This window comes from Ipomoea nil, unplaced genomic scaffold (assembly GCF_001879475.1).
Source record: "Ipomoea nil cultivar Tokyo-kokei standard unplaced genomic scaffold, Asagao_1.1 scaffold2565, whole genome shotgun sequence".
Taxonomy (NCBI): domain Eukaryota; kingdom Viridiplantae; phylum Streptophyta; class Magnoliopsida; order Solanales; family Convolvulaceae; genus Ipomoea; species Ipomoea nil.
In genome coordinates, this window is record NW_017618993.1 from 133,181 (window position 1) to 149,681 (window position 16,501).

At 32.8% G+C, this 16,501-nt stretch overlaps 1 long non-coding RNA gene across 1 annotated transcript; it reads right to left on the reverse strand.

Annotated features, from left to right (window-relative positions):
• Positions 1-10,828: 10,828 nt before the first annotated feature.
• Positions 10,829-11,150, reverse strand: LOC109153900. Its single transcript, XR_002049631.1, has 2 exons — positions 11,094-11,150; positions 10,829-11,013 (listed from the first exon to the last, which is right to left on the reverse strand). It is a non-coding gene; the product is annotated as an uncharacterized LOC109153900 (long non-coding RNA).
• Positions 11,151-16,501: the final 5,351 nt, after the last annotated feature.

Consider the following 16,501-nt stretch of genomic DNA (forward strand, 5'->3'; position numbering starts at 1 on the left):
AATACCCACAAAGTTACAAGTTCAACATCCCATAGGAGCGACCTATTGTTTACCCCTTAAATAGTGATTGTGAGTTTCTCTTTATCAACTAAAATATTTAAAAAAAAAAAAAACAGAAATTAGAAATATATGTAGGATTAATGTAGTACTATTTATATCGTGTTTCGTGTTGACAATGACTTGACTTTGTTCATAACAAGTCAAAAAGGTAAAGGGAACATAAAAAAAATGCAAGCCATCGTTAGCAGTAGACACCAATCACACCATGACAATATATTTAGGGAGTTATATTACTAATACTCCAAAATCTTACTCTTATTATAATTTATTTATACTCTAGACAAATAAAGATTGGATAACTTTATTACGTAGATTCTTAAAAATTATTTACATAAAAAATTTGTTAGTGAGAGAAGAAGTTGAGAGTATAAAATTGAAGTATGAGCATAATATTTTGCTTATTTAGGTGGTTTATCATTAGGTTGAATTTCAAAATTTGTTAAATAAATTCACTAGTTTATTTCTTATATAAAGAAAAGAAAATGAAAATAAACTCATATTTATTTTAATACTACTGACTCTATTACAATGTAGTATCTATTCATAGTTACTTTCTATCGCCTCCAATGAGGCTAGCTCGAATCCACAACTTCCCATATAAGGAAGCAACTTTGTGTCATTGGACTACAAGGTCCTTGACAAACTTTCATATTGATTTATACTGTTTAAGTTTTATTATTATTATTATTATTATTATTATTATTATTATTATTATTATTATTATTATTATTATTATTAATTTGTGTATACATTTAATAAAATATTAACAAAAAAGAATAAAATTAAAACCACTCTTTAAAAATAACTAAAAAAGTTCAGTTGAACAATTGGTTTGATAACAAGGTTTCAAATTTAGCTCCCTCTATTAAACTTAGCTTATTGGTTTGAGCTGGTAAACTATGCGCAACCTTTAACTAATTTACCTCATTATGGTCATTTTGTTTGCTAGAATCACAAGACGAGTTTCTACGGAAGTGCACCTTCAGATAGGCAGATAGCACCTGTGGGCTTTCTTGTAAATGAAAATAATTAAAAGTATATATGGAAATATCTAAGTAATTGCATATATAATCAAAATAACTAATTTTGAAGATGATTTAATTTGAAGAACATTTCCAGATTTCATCTTGCAAAGTTGCAATTTGTAGATTTAATTTTTGATAGTTTTTACTACAAGCTATGTTTTTCTTGCTAATTTCCTTGCATTTTATTGTGTTCCTTCATACTTGCAAATGTCTTTAATTTCAATTCATGTCTAGGTAGATTCAATATAATTAGGGATTGGATTAAGTCATCTTTTGTGATTAGTGCTATGTGGTTGAATTGTACTATGAACTAGTGTAATGACATGATGATGGGTCTAGTTGTAAGCTTGGTGGTTTGTATTGACTCTTGTATGGTTATGGCCAAATTATGCAAGAGCAATATCATAGTCACACCTCTTACTAATCCAACTCACCTTTGACAAGAGTGGGTGGAAAGAGATGCGAACACTAATATATAGTATAGTGGTGATTATCCCACTTGTCACGCGAGAAACACGAGTTCGATCCCCATCCAGTAACGGCGCCATTTAAAAGTTGTGTAAAAGTGTGGTGACGGAATGGATTAATGAGAGGAGCGGCGGAATGGATTAATGAGAGGAGCGGCTATGGTATTGCTCTATTCTCATAGTGAAAACACCTTGTCCATCTACCTATTGCATAATTTGGCCACAACTATACAAGAGTCAATACAAATCAAGAAATCAAATAAGCTCATACTTAGCTAGCTTCCAATATAATTAACATAAAATCATATGAGTTAGTTTGATATCAATTGTGCACATAAAAGTACTAAGAATTAGCGGTTATCAGTTACATCCAAAAAAATAATATTTTAACTTTCCCGTTGAAACCAAAAAGTAATCAAATGATGCCTAATTAACTTTTCGCACAATGGCCCACGAGTTAAGGTTTTCAGATCGACTCATTTTAGGATTTGATTTGCATTCCTTTTTCCCTGCACGCGAGAGAGAACCTCTAAATTATACAATTCAATCTATCTCTAAAAGGATATTGTATATATACTAGATAGTGCAAACCACTTTCCTTTCCAATTCATCACTCATTATTTGTTTTGAGTGTACAATATATCGATTTCTTCGTCTCACTTCGAAGAATTCAAATCCACTTTGACCTGATCCAAATCGAAAGAAGACTTCACTAATATTTGTATCACAAAATAACCACTTAAAATTTTATTTTATGGTATTTTATCCAACAATTTTAATTGAGAGAGGTAGAGTGTCATTTTTTTTTTAATTGTAATGAGGATTGGTTTAATTTCCAAAATAGGTTTTTATTTTAAATTATTCAATCTTCCTTCACCAAATAGAATTTATAATTTATTTGTATTTAAAATAATGTTATAAATCTCTTAAATAATGGCAAATTTTGCTGCATGTGGACCATGGTCCATGTAGTAATGTGGTCCATAAAGTAAGTATCAATTTAATACATTTTAATTTTTTTTTTGAAAGAATTACATTTTAGTTTAATTTAACAATATTGCTCTGTTTTTCCGTTTCATTTTTCACACTCAATGTCTCACTAGTTTCATTATAGCAATACTAAAGTATTATTTTAATTCTACTATAGTTTCATTTCACATTTTCACAATATACATTATTATTGTATGAGCTCTATTTTGTTGTTCCATTTTCCACACACTAGTTTAATTATAATAATGCTAAAGTATTGTTTTAATTGCACTCCACGTTCATTTGACAATATATGTTATTGTATGGTTCTGAACTTTAGTTTCATTTTTCACACACTAGTTTCATTTTAACAACATAAAGTATCATTTTAATTATACTACAGTTTCATTTGACAATACGTTGTTGAATGAGCTCTGTTTTTTAGTTTCACTTTTCGCACACTAGTTTCATTTTAGCAATATTAAAGTATCATTTTAATTCAACTACATTTTCATTTAACAATCATGGTTCACATAGCACTATGGACCATGATCCACTGTATAACAACCGCTAAATAACTCTGCCAAAAATGTTCTACCAAGTACTTATGGCAATTTATGTCGTGCACCAGGAATGTGCGCCCTGGTGCAAAACAACGTCGTTTTGCATTTTTTTTTTAAATTCCGCTTTTCCGTGTTTGCTGTTAACTTGTAAAAAAAAAAAAAAAAAATCATGTTTTGAAAATGTACATAATTATATACTAAAATGTACATAATTGTATAACAGAATGCACATAAACTTTAACTGTTAAAACAAATTGTGTGTTCGAATATACATAATTGTATAAAATAATATACATAATTGTATACCAAAATGTTCATAATTGTATAACATAATGCATATACACACTGTCGCGTCGATTTCCTACACAACTTAACAAAATAACATCGTTTTGACACACGCCGTGGTGCAGGGTATAACGATTGAGTACTTAACATGCTCAAAAGGTTCAGGACACTATTAATATGCACTTTGTTCGAACCAGCAGCGTTAATGTTATTGGTTAGTTGTATCGCAATCAACGGAGCTCTTTCTAAAAATAACACTTTTATCCCTTGAATTGTTCCACTTTTAGAAACTTGGTACCTATAAGTTAATTTAAATAAATTTACTTATTTAGCCCCTCAATTATTTATAATATTACATTTTTAGTCCCTATTGTTATATAATTGTCAAAATACATTAACATATGAAGTTAATTTTAGGGTTAATTACTGAAATGGTCCCTTGACTATAGCAAAATTACCAATTTGGTCATTAACTATTTTTTTTTACCAATTAAGTCCCTCAACTTTAAAAATCTTAACTAATTTGGTCCTCCATTTGTTTGACCGTTAGTCAACCGTTAACTTGGGACCAAATTGGTAATTCGCTATAGTCAATGGACCATTTTGGTAATTAACTTTAAGGGTTGGCAATTCGGTTCAGTTTTCTCAAACCGAACCATACCAAACTAGTTAGATTCGGTAATATATCGAACAACCGAACGGTAATAGATTCTTCGGTAAAAACTCGAACCGAACTGAATTGTTTGGTAAAAACCGAACCGAACCGAACCGAACACCGTTTGAACTTTGGATTGCTATTTTGTTATATATTAAACTTTGGATATGGACTATGCAAACGGCATAACACATAATATAGAACTTTTGATAACAAACCATAAAGAAATCAAATCAAACATTTACGAGAGATACCCGTGAGAATATGAGCTAAACGGCAGAGCAAGCAGCAAGGGACTTGGATTTACTATTTATTTATTTATTTATTTATTATTATTATTATATTTTTAAAAAAAAAAAAAATCAAACGGTATTCGGTTCAGTTCAATTTTTTACCGAACAATTCGGATCGGTTTGTTATCGAACCGTTCGGTTGTTCGGTATGTTACCGAACCAAACTAGTTCGGTTCGGTTTGGTACAGTTCGGTTCGAGAAAACTGAACCGAATTGCCCACCCCTAAAGTTAATTACCAAAATGGTCCCTTGACTATAGCGAAATTACCAATTTGGTCCCAAGTTAACGGTTGACTAACGGTCAAACAAACGGAGGACCAAATTGGTTAAGATTTTTAAAGTTGAGGGACTTAATTGGTTAAAAAAATAGTCAAGGACCAAATTGGTAATTTTGCTATAGTTAAGGGACCATTTTGATAATTAACTCTTAATTTTATTATTTGAAATTAATATTCACTATTCAAAATAATATTTCCATGAAACAAGTGAAACTTTAACAATGTATATGGATTATAAATGACAAAAAAAAGCTCATAAAAAAGAGTTTGCTAATGAATTTTTGATAATTATATAACAAGAGGGACTAACAATGCAACATAATGGATAATTAAGGGACTAAATTTGTTCAAATCAATTAACAGGGATCAAACTTCTAAAAGTAAAATAATTCAAGGACCAAAAGTGTTATTTTCTTTACATATTAAGAAATCCAAAAAGTACGATAATAGTAAACTTTCTGCATTCTAAAGTTCACTTTAAATTTCCATTTACTTGAATCCAGCGTTGCAAAAATCCGGTTAATCGGTGCTTAGGCGCTAGATGCTGGCCGACTGTCTAGCGTATCACCATAATCGGCCGCCCCCGAGTGCCCGAGTAGTGCCTTGCAATTTTTCAACCATAATTGAAATTCGTTGTTGTTGGATCAAATTAGATCCATTGATTTAAAAAAATAAAAAATAAAACATTTAATTCCTAACTTTTTTTTTTTTTTCCTTTTTCTCCCTCTTTATTTGGTTGGATAGAAGATATTGCACATACATTCACATTGCTTATATGCTTTCCCGTTTCTCAGTTTTTCTTTCAACTGTTAAAATAACGTGTTCTTTACTTTCTCATTTACACGTGTTTTTTTTTTCTAACAATAAAGTTAGTTTTCATACCACTTTATTTAATTTATTTGTATGTTTTTAGTTGGGTGCAAAGTGTAAACAAATTTTAAATTTTCGGATACGCAACTTTCCTATCTCTTCTTATTTTCGTCATTGACGGATCCCAACTTTTTCATTTCTTATTAATTTAATAATTCATGTCTTGGCTTCCTTGACAGGGTCCTCTGGAAAACAAACAAAAGTTATTGTATTTTTCGTCGTGCAAACAAAAGTATTAAAAAAGGATTAAGGGTGCGAATGTCACACTAGTCGATGACGAAAATTGGAATTTAATCTAAAAAAAAATACATGGTTATAGTTATATTTTGATTAATAAAAATGAAAAAGATTGTATTTGTTTTAGTTATAAAATTGATTAATTTTAATTTTTAATATGATGACCACCATGTCAGCAGTAACAGATAGAACATGTCAAATTCGATTTAATTGCAAGATTTTAAATTGTTCAAGGATTAAATTATAATATTTTTAAGTAGTGTTTATCAAGTTTCTATCTAAATCAATGAATAAGCTAGTCCATGTCATAGCTAGGGCGACCCGTTCTCAAACTAGTCCCTTGTGTTGGTTAACATCGGTTCCCTTGTGTATTGAATACTTGCTTTAATAAAAGTTTGAATACTATTTCCTTTCAAAAAAAATTATAATATTTTTGAGTTAATTGACTAAATTATATTTTTGTGTGTAATTCAATGGTCTATTTGAGAATTATTCCAATAATATATTTATAAGGAAACTAAATTGAAAGGAAAGTACCAGGACTATGTGGTCCAATGGTATCCGGGTTGGACTTCCATTTGGAAGATTATAAGTTCGAGCCTCAGTGGAGGCGTTATTGGTTCTTTGTGTTTCAGTAGGTTGAGAAAGTATATGAACAGATACTACAATGTAATAGAGCCAGTAACTTTCAAAAAAAAAAAAAAAAATTGAAAGGAAAGTAGCGAGTGTATAACACGGAGCACGACTAACGCCTATAACTGGTCATAAAAGAAGTTTATTTGTCCCTACTTATAATCTTTGCGTTTCCAAGAAAAAGTTTTTGAATTATTGCATATGTACAAATCAACATTATTTATGAAATTTCTTCATCTAATTAGTTTCGCAGACTTACGCACACAAATAAGTCTTTTTAAGCTGGGTTTTACGAACATAGTTATGCCAATAATAATAATAATAATAATAATAATAATAATAATAATATTATAATAATAATAATAATAATAATTACTCACGTTTACAATTTATATACACTACTGGAAATTATGGAATTTCCGACCACCTTAAAGTGATCTTAAATCAAATCGAAAGCAAAAAGTGGTCGGAAATAGCAACAAAGATTTTTCCGGATACCAAAAGTGATTGGAACAATGCTTTCGACTTGATTTAAGATCACTTTCAGGTGATCGAAAATTTCATAATTTTCAGTATTGATAGTTTTGTGTGTAATTACTGATGGAGAAAATTAACCCGGGATATGTAGTTATGTATGGATCAATTTATCAATTAACTCGCATAAAATATAAAAAATTAAGGGCAAACGATTGCATGGAATTGTGTTCTAGTATTAGACGGAATAAGCTAAAGTATTACAAGTAGATTGCAAGAATGAGGTTCTTTAGGATTGAATGAGCATGCCACCTTGTCTGATCCTAGAGCCTTTATATAAGGTCCTTCCTGTAGTTGTAATCTCTCCTAATATTAAGGCGGTAAAACTATAACAATATGTATTGAATGATTTAATCAATACTTCCATCTAGAGGTGGGTGTCAGTTCGGTTTGTGCACGGGGCATCAAAGTTATGACCTTCCTCGCTCGGAGCATTGAAGATCATATGAAAGTCACGGTTAGGTGCATGGAACACCCAAGAGCTGCGGTTAAGTGCACGGAGCACCCAAGAGTTCACAAAAGTTGTTCACTGCATGCTAAATAACGTATGATTAGTGGGTCATGCCATTAGTATTGATTTATATATAAAATTAAAATTGAAGATAGGTTCGAAAATCTCTATCTTCCTTTAATTTAGTGTGACCAACACCACACTTATTCGTAGTAACGGTTGTTGTAAGAGGTAGCGCGGAGCTTACCGTTTAATTTAGAAGGTAGCGCGGAGCTTATTACCATTTAATCTAAGTGGCAGCGCAGGACTTGCGTTGCAATACAATTGGTAGCACAGAGCGTACCACATCATATTATGTAAGTGGCAGCATGGAGCTTGCCAAATTATACCGTTGTTCGAATAAATTAGCAGTTGGCCACATCAATTTGTTAAATAATAATAATAACAATAACAATAACAATAACAACAACAACAACAACAACAACAACAACAACAACAACAATAATAATAATAATAATAATAATAATAATAATAATAATAATAATAATAATAATAATAATAATAATAATAACAACAACAACAATACTTATTTTTTAGCATTGAAAAAATTGGGATTGTGTTCATCACGTTCAGGCAATGAGTTCCCATGCATGACTACCTTCACCGTGCCGTCTCACCGGATCGTTTAGCCGGTACTGGAAATTGAAACAGTGAGCGACGCTGATGGAAAGCGCGCCCAACAGCACCGCCAGGTCCTCCACGTCCAGCTCTTTCGCCTTGAAAAGCTCCGCCATCTGAATATTTGATCCACCGTGTTGTCCGGCGATGCAAGATGTTTTCACGCGTCGCGGCGTCGGCTTCCCGGGAGACATTCCTGTCGCTCCTCCAGCCGGGAACGTCGAACTACGGCAATCCGGATAATACAACCGCGTCCCGTGGCGAAAATGTTAGGATATCGGCGCAGGACACCACTCCCGGGCAGCTCTGCTACAACTCCTCCTTGTCTGGTTGATGAGATCGAACCCTCAAACGGTTTTTTCCGTTCGTCGGTGCTTGTGATACGATCCCACATTGGCTCCACAAGAGATTGTGGAGTGGTACTTAAGTTGGGGCCAGACCTCAACTCATGAGCTAGTTTTTGTGGTGGAGTTAGGGTCTTGGCTTGAGTACCGTATCATTGGTGTTTTCATTAAGAAGCCAGAGTGTGGTGGTAAAGGGCTAACCGGTGCTTGATAAGGTTACAAGGGAACTGGGAAGAGTTCGGAGTGAAAGCTATCCAAAGTGAAGCCGTCCACTCATCCAGTGCCGGCCAAGCAGAGGGGGTGACCTAGAAAAGGGCTACCGGTTCTTGATAAGGGCTTGATAAGGTCCGGAGTGAAGCCATCCAAAGGGGGAAAAAGGCTAAAGTCCGGAGTGTGAGCCGTCTAGAGTAAGCCACCACGGGTGGGCAATGATACGATCCCATATCAGCCCCACAAGAGATTGTGGAGTGGTACTTAAGTTGGGGCTAGACCTCCACTCATGAACTAGCTTTTGTGGTAGAGTTAGAGTCTTGGCTTAAATACCGTATTAGCTTGCTTATCCATGCGACCAAAGTGCCAATACTTCGCAAATTATGCTGTGCAACCGAATGCACCTTGCAAGGTGCATACGGTTGCAAAACGGCGCCGTTTTGGTTAAAAAAACGCGCGTCCCACTTAAAGATGAAATCAGGTTCGATTCCCGGCAATAACATTTTTATATATCCAGAAATTCATAACTATATATCCAGAAATTCATAACTATATATCCACAAATTTATAACTATATATCCACAGTGAATGAATGAAATAAAAATCCACAATGAATGAATGAATGAAGTAAAAATCCATAATGAATGAATGAATGAAGTAAAAATCCACAATGAATGAACTAAATATCCATAAATTCATAACTATATATCCATAAATTCATAACTATATATCCACAGTGAATGAATGAAGTAAATATCTACCATGAATGAACTAAATATCCACAATGAATGAACTAAATATCCATAAATTCATAACTATATATCCACAAATTTATAATTATATATCCAGAAATTCATAACTATATATCCACAATAATGCTATTGTCGAGAATCAAACCTGAATTTTTTTTTTTTTTTAAGTGAGACGCGCGTTTTTAGTCAAAACGACGTCGTTTTGCGTCGTATGCACCATGCACATGGTACATTCGGTTGCACGGCATAACTATTGCCAATACTTGCTTATTCCGGTGTCCGTCACGCCAGCAATATAATACTGATCCATTACATCTAGTGACGAAGCAGTCGTAAACAAAAATAATCCTTCTAAAACTGTATGGAAGGAGCCACCAATCTGCACTAAAACATAAAATAATTTTATGATTCATGAAGGTGTCGGATATGTTGGAAGCAGATGCAAGATTTCTCGTACGTGATACGGTTATCTTTGTTTGTGAAATCTTGGATTGGTGCCATTGGTTTGAGTTTGAGTAGTTCGAAGAGAGCGAATTAAACTTGAGTGTTTAATCAACTCTCAACAAGAGCACCAATGGAATTAATTGATCCGAGGTATGCAATTATATATGGATCAACTAATTCGCTTAAAATATAATGAATATATAAAAGGCAAACAATTGCATGGAATTGTGCTATGGTATTAGATGGAATAAGCTAAAGTATTACAAGTAGATTGCAAGAATGAGGTTCTTTAGGACTGAATGACCCGCCACCATGTCTGATTCCAGAGCCTTTATATAAGGTCCTTCCTGTAATTGTAACCTCTCCTAATATTAAGGACACATAATGCTCCTATTTTCTTGGCCGGACTCTTTTTTCTTTGGCTGCATCTTTCTTCTTAAATAATAATAATAATAATATGGAATATATTGTTCCATCAATTATAATACAGCATTAGGCCAATGACCTTGTGGTCTAGTGGTATGAAATAACTCTCAAATGAGAAGTGATTAGCTTATAGATACTACATTGTAACAGAGTGAGTAGTATTAAAAAAAGAAAACAATACAGTATTAGGCCACTCTATATAAGAATTAACCAAAAGGATCAAATACCATACCCTCATTTACTATAATAGATTGTGTAATATTGACATCCTAAATTTACAAAGGTGAATCTTGTATGAGACAGACAATTCAAGATTGAATTGTTTGTTATTTATAAGAAAAATTGTAATACTTTTGAGGAAAAATGAAATGTTTTTAAATCAAAACGTAATATTTAATTAGTGGTTAAACAATTATTTATTAGAAAAATTATACTACGTAATAATAATCAGGGTTAAATGGATTGATTATTACTTATGAGAAAAAATATAATATATACTTATGATAAAAAAAATGTTATGCTTTTTATTAAAAATATGTAATACTTTTAAGAGAAAAATACATTTTTTTAGTCACTCATGTTTTATTGGTGCAATATGCATCCTTAACTCTTTAAAAAAAGTTACGGTTTTAACCCCTTGATCAATTAACTTCATTAGAGTATGTGCAAGATTTCAAAATAGAAATCTAGTACAATATTTTTTATTTATTTAAAACATACTTGCAAAGATATATTTTACCATAGTTATATAAATTTTAAAGTTTTTCATAAGATATCCATCTTTTAAATATGATGAAGCATTCAAGGGGCGTGTATACTGGAGCACTGTGGCCCGATCCCTGTTACAAAATATGAACTTAGGTCTATACACAAACAAATATATCTTGAGCTAGTAAACAAAAGATGAGTAAATTATTACCTTGATTTTGGCATATGTCATGTTGTTAGAGAAGGTCCTTGTATAGCCACATGACAATTGAATGATTTTTGTTAGTTTTTCTTATACTTCATATAACATAAATCTATAGTGTATTTTTATAACATACCCAACAATTTGGTTGTTCACAAACCATGGTCGCCAATCATCAACTATAGAATAACCCAATGACTTTGTCCATGCTTCATTTGAAAGTGAGCATACAAATAAATCATGATCTCCACTGAAAACATAGAAACGTTTACTTTAGATTAGTAAAAAACAGTAATCTTTAAGTAAATATCTTGAACATATCAAAATTTTAGTAAATGAGTTGCTTTCAAATTTGAACCCATAGAATAGTTGTTAACATAATATTATAACTAGAAACTGTTAATAGTGTATGCCTTGCTATTGAAGGATGGCAGTATATATAACAGTATTGCATTCTTGCTTGTATGAACTATATAGTATGAATTGATTGTTTAGAATTCTGATAACACAATCCTCTCGTGGAGAGTTTTGATCTTTGTACGGCCATTATATTGAGCAGCGTTACATGATGATATTTCCTTTTTTTTTCCTTTTAGCTGAATCACAAGTTAAAAGTCCACTGGGCACTCTTCGGGGCCATACACCAAGTGTTCAAACACCTCAAACTCAATCATTAGAGACAAGTGGTGATGACTGATGAAGGAAATACTATAGAAACCCTGATTTCTTGCGGCATGCGGTGCAATATCAAGGCATTGATGAGATAGTGTCCTGCTTCAGTATTGATGTATTTGACCCACATGGATATCATAAATCTGAATTCTATGATGAAATAGGTTGTAAGGAAGCTCCATTTTTTTTCTTCCTTCTATCAAGTATCAGAAACCCAATCTGCCAATTCCAGGTTTTAGTCATTTTCATATTGTAACTCTCTTCTTTGTTTTGTATTGCATCATTCACAGTGATAGTAATTTGTTGTTCATCCTTTTACTGGTCCAGGTCTTGTAGCTGGTAGTGGATTGAGTGCAGCACCAACTTCTGTCGATGCTATACCTCGGGGCAGCAGACAGAACAAAAAGTCCAAGTGGTATATGGTTATGAGGACTTGAGGAGTTGAAATTATTAATTATTATAATATTTATATATAATACTAGTATTTTGTAGGCGTGATGCGTGATAATTTATGTCCAACATTAAAAAATTGATAAATGTAAATAATTACAAATTATAGTTCAAATTATATTTCGCAATTCCAAGTAGTAAATTTTAATCATCGTATTTGAAAACTATAGAGATGAACAAAATTTATATTTTGTTTATTAATAATGTAAACAATTTTGATTATACTTTTTTTTTACAATAAATAAATAAAATATCTATAATACTAATCTAGTAACCGGTCACATATATTGGTGCGTGTGCGTGCCTATATCACTACTGGAAATTCTGAAATTTCCGACCACCTGAAAGTGATCTTAAATCAAGTTGAAAGTCTTGTTCCGACCACTTTTGGTATTCGGAAAAACCTTTGTTGCTATTTCCGACCACTTTTTGGACTTTTTGATATCAACTTAATTTAAGATCATTTTCAGGTGGTCGGAAATTTCAGAATTTCCAGTAGTGTATATATACACACACACATATATGATTTACTATTCATAGAAATTTAATTAAAATATAATCAACAATTAAAGTAATTACATAATAATTTTAATAAAATAATAATTAAAGAATAGGAAAAAGATATCATAGATAATTAGATATAGGTGTATGATAATAATAATAATAATAGAATTATGAAAGGTTTAGAATTAAATAGTAACGGTGTAATAACGGTATAAGGGTATTTTAGTCTAACAAGAATGTAGTAGGGACAATTTTGTCCATTACAATTGTAGTGTACAACTTTTAATAAAAAAATGTATACCTTTATTAACATACAAATGTAAACATTAATACAAGTGTGTTTATAGTTTAGTGGGTAAAGCTCTTAATTTTAAACTTGGTGGTTAAGGGTTCAAACCTTATTTAAGACATTTAATACATTATATATATTTATTATTATATAAAAAAAAAAATAGAACAACTGATCGGTTCTAAACCCGAACGGAACTGATCAGATTACCTAAACCAAGTATCAATCGGTACTTCGGTTTAGGACTGAACCGAACCACTTCGGTTCGGTTCGGGTAATCCGAACTACCCGAGCCGAAGTAACTATAAACATTGTTTAACTTTTCGCCTTGTCTCACTTTGTACATCTTTCCTCCTACATTTGCACATTAGCCCTTAAATCCACTTCTGAAACTGTTGGTCCCGGTAGGGTCAGAGAGAGTCTAGAAGGGGGGGGGGGGGGTGAATAGACTCTAATCGATTCTTTTCGAATAATCTCCTTTCGGAGATATACGCAGCGGAGATAGTGTTTGTTTTAAATATTCCTTGCACGCTTTCGTGTTAGTAAAACTTAGCGTTTGATCGATGTGATATGATATGCAAAGCATGAAAGTAAAAGCGATAAGTAAAAAGAGATGGACAGAGAGATTTTTATAGTGGTTCGGCCAACTGTGCCTACTCCACTCTTCTTTCACAACTTGTGATGAAAGGGTTTGTACTATCACTCCTAGTACAAACTACGTCAAGCTGACTTCCTTGATCACTAAGCCGGACAACCACTTGAAAGGTTTTTCAACTCATCGAGTTTACTCCGCCTCTATCAACTCCTTCCTAAGCTGAGATGTTGGAAAGATAATCTGATGTTTCTCCAACAGGTTGAAGCTTGTCTTGACGTCTGGATTGGTCTTCACTTGAGAAAACTACAAGACAGCTTCTAGTTGTGAAGTATGAGGATGAATATGCCTTTGAAAAACTTCACAACTAACACTGGTTATGAAAAGCTTTTGGAGATGAGACTGTTTGAAGAGCTTTTCTTAAGATTGCAAGAGTGAGTTAACCAACACCTTTTTCAATGGTGAAAAGAGGTATTTATAGGTGGAAAAACCCATCCGTTGGAGGGAGATGAAAATTTCAAACCTAATAACAGTGTGTATTACTTCGTGGGCAAAAGGCATTTAATGCACTTGTATTGTATAGCCATTGGAGCCTAAAAGCATTATGGCTTTTGTTCTTGATATCTGACAAGATGGTATAAGTCTTTTAGTGCTCCTTGTCTTTAGTAAAAATCATTCCTAGGACACTTTTTGTCCGAATGATTTGCCCATCTGAGTGATAGACAACATTCTCATTGTTTCCTTTAATGAGTGTTGTCTTTCTACAAGTCTGTCCTTGACTTGTTCACGAGAGACGAAAGATTGTCCTCATCTTTCGTCCTTCTTTCTTAGACGAAGATTCCTTTTGTAAAAGCAGTTCATCCGAGACTTGCTTTAATCCTTCTTTCGTCTGGAGGCATCTTTCGATCATCTTCAAATCTTCATGTAGACCTATTGTACTAGTCTCGTGCATGGTTTAACATCTCATGCCTATGTCATAAGAGACTTATCTAACAAGCGAAAAATAGGGGTCTACAATCTAAGACAGTTTGGTATCATCAAAATCTAAATACACTTGTTCCTAACAGAAACAAATTTTATCTATAACTTTGAGTTAATTTCACTTTTGGTCCTATGACTATTGATGTGTTGTTAATTTCAATCCACAAGTTTTAAAACTGTCAATTTAGTACTGCAATTATTCAATTTTTTATAAATTTTAGTCCATCCAATCCGGCCTAATCGCTGGTGAAAAGTGACCGAAAAATTCTAATAGTAAAATAATGAGGACATTTTGGTCTTTTACTTCTTCTTTGTTCTTCTTCTCCATTGGGTCTTCATCTCCTATTTATGCCGTCAATTCCCGCCGTCGCTCTCCGACCATTGGGTCTTCCTTGTTCCTCTGAATCTGCAGGTGAACGATCTTTCATTTCTTCTGAATTAATTCCTCCTCAAGTTTATTAATTACCTCATCTGAATCTGAACACTCTCCGATCTCTTTCACCGAGAATTGAATGTTGATCGGAGAATTCTTCGTCCTCATCATCTCCGTCCGCCAAGGACGAATGCTTCTAGTTTTTTTCTACTAAATTGTGGAAAATTGAAGCTTCAAAATGGACATAACATAATATAATATCACCTAAGTGGATCTATATGGACCTTTCATTGGTTGAAAACACTCAATAAAATCCAATTCCTTAATTTTCCCATCACCACTTGATATGGAACAATATGGCCGCCGGAGTGCTTGGGCTGCGACGAAGGATGCCACGCCGTTTCGCTTGATCATAGCAGTGCTTGGGCTTCAATGGAGGAGGAGGGCAGCTATGGAGATGACAGATAAAAAGATAAAAAGACGAAATTACCCTTGTAATTAAACATAATGTGGTCAATTAATTTTTTCCGGTGAGTTTTGACCAAAAATTTGGTCGAAGTGATCAAAATTGATAAAGATTGAATAGTTAACGTACTAAATTGACAGTTTTGCAAGGCAATTTATATCGTGCACCACGGCACAAAACGCACGCGTTTCATGCTGACATCACTCCGTCCATCCGAACATACCAAAATCTCATTATGTGTATTCAGTTAAAATTTTATGTGTATTGTGTTATGAGTTTATGTGTATTCAGTTAAGAGTTTATGTGTATTATGTTAACCAAATCTATTATGTGTATTCAGTTAAAAGTTTATGTGTATTATGTTAAGAGTTTATGTGTATTATTTATTATGTTAGATTATGTGTATTCTGTTATGAGTTTATGTGCATTTGAATCAGGGGATTTTTTTTAACAACTTAACAAAACGACGTCGTTTTGGGAGGCGTGGGGCGCACAGTGCTATGTGCGCCCTGGTGCACGGTATAACGATTGGTTTTGCAAATCGTGGATTAATATTAACAACAACCCAATCCAATAGTCATATGACCAAAATTAACAATACCCCAATAACAACGGCACATTATATTGTGCACTGCGGTGCATAATCAATTATGCACCGCGCATCAAAACGACGTCGTTTTGTTTAGTGAAAAGAAACTGCATCCGTTTCACCTCGTTCCGCACCCTTTCGCAAAAAGTAACTATGTTGTTCAGTTTCATTTTGTATACACTGCAATTTCAGTTCAACACAACTACAGTTTCATTTCAATATAACTATAGTTTCATTCGATATTTATAGACTCAAATATGTGAAAATGTTATTTAATTTTATTTTATATACACTATAGTTTTATTAAAACACAATTACATGATCATTTTGATATAATTACAGCTTCTTTGTACAATATACATTCAAATATGTGAAATGTTATTCAATTTCATTTTATATACACTGCAATTTCATTTCACCATAACTATAGTATCATTTTAATATAACTGCAGTTTCATTTGATAATATAAATGTAATACGTGAGACATTGTAGGTTTAGAT